This window comes from Otolemur garnettii, unplaced genomic scaffold (assembly GCF_000181295.1).
Source record: "Otolemur garnettii isolate 467f Iridium unplaced genomic scaffold, OtoGar3 scaffold00094, whole genome shotgun sequence".
In the NCBI taxonomy this organism is placed as follows: Eukaryota; Metazoa; Chordata; class Mammalia; order Primates; family Galagidae; genus Otolemur; species Otolemur garnettii.
The window spans coordinates 7,508,572-7,510,444 of record NW_003852489.1 but is presented as its reverse complement, the minus strand read 5'-3'; positions in this window follow the sequence as shown (position 1 = coordinate 7,510,444).

Below are 1,873 nucleotides of genomic sequence, written 5' to 3'. Positions count from 1 at the left end.
ATGCACCCCACTGTCTATTTTTTGAATAATAGCTATTCCAAGAAGGGTAAGTTGGTGTGTTATTGTTGTTTTAATTTGCAGTTCTCTGATGATTGGTGATGTTTAGTGTTTTGGCCATTTGTATATCCTTTTTTGAAAAGCTTCTGCTCATGTCCTTTGCCTAGTTTTTAATGAGGTTGTTTTTTTCTTGCTGATTTGTTTTGAGTTCTTTGTAGATTCTGGATATTAGCCCTTTATCAGATGTGTAAGTTATTTTCTCCCAGACAGGTTGTCTATTTGCTCTATTGGGTATTTCCTTTGCTGTGAAGAGCCTTTTAATTTAACCAAGGCCCATTTATTTATTTTTGTTGTTGCTATAATTGTCTTTGGGGTCTTAGTCATAAATTCTTAGCCTAGGTGGATGTCTAGAAAAGTCTTCGTACATTTTCTTCTAGAATCTTTGTGATTTCATGTTATATTTAAGTCTTTTATCCACCTTTAATTATTTCTGAAGTGGTAAGAGATGGGGGTCCTGTTTCATCTGCATGTGGCTATCTGATTTTCCTGGCATCATTTACTGAATGGGGCTTCTTGCCCCCACTATATGCTGTTGTCTGCTTTGTTGAGGAGCAGTTGCTTGCCCAGCTTTTTAGACCTATTTCATTGTTCCTCAAAGACCAGCTTTGATGCTCTGGGAACTTTGGGGGCCTCTGCTTAGGTCAAGAGTAATTCCCTGGAATTTGAAGATACACTCTTAAGGCCAGGATCTGTTTCACTTTGGGGGTCAGCAGAGGGAGCTCAAGCCAAAGGTCCAGGTAGATCTGGACCAGGCACATATGTACCTATTGGTGGGCAAGACACCTCTGTAAGCCCCAGCTGCCCCACCTACAAAATGGGGTAAGACTCACTGTATAGAGTGACTACAGACACCCTTGATAAACATGAATCTCCCCTTCTCCATTCCATTCCCTGAAGAGGGGGCAAGTGAAGATACTTAAGTGGGCTTCTTTGCACTTCCCCTCCATGAATACAAGTATCCCCATCTCTAAAGTAGACCTTACTTTTTTGAGATTATGTGAATGCATTTCTTTTAACTGGAATATACAAGACATCAATGAATATTATTTTGCCAGTAATCATTTACACATTATATTAAATACGGAACTAAAAGAAAAAAGTGGAACTGACTCGTTAATCAAGGGCTATCCTCACAGCACTTGCACCTAAAGCATGACAGTTATTTGTTGCTCTGTTCTTCCATAGGCACCTGTACTGAGTTCTGCACAGGTGACTGGGACTGTGACCTGGGGGAGCGCTGTGTCAGCAATGGGTGTGGCCATAGCTGTGTTTCCCAATAAAGAAGGGCCTTCTTTATTGGTAAAATCAGGTAAAATCATCAGGCCCTTCTCACTTCCCCAAACCTTGTGCAACCCAAGTGGGTTGTGCACTTGGCCCCAAAGGGACAGAAACCTACCTGCCTCCCTCTTCACTCACTCTTCCCAAGAAAAAGATGCATCCATTGCAGGGCAGTGGTTTCCAGACCTTTAAAATGATTTCCTGACCCAGTATATCCTGGAGAACAATCAGACTATTTAAACAAAATGATAACAATCACATATAAACCTTCACCCCCCAAATAATGTCTTTTTAACATTTTCGTCCATATTTTAAACACACACAGATATACAGTATTTATAGGAAATGAGATAATCTTGTACCTATTCTGATTTCTTGATAATAGCTATCAAACAACTTTTAATAGCAATACTGATGTTTCTATCTTATCATCTTTAATAGCCTTATGGAAGTCCATCATGTATGTTGGACACTTACCCACCTCCACTAATACACATGTAGGATATTTCTTATTTTTGCATTATTAATAATGGCTATA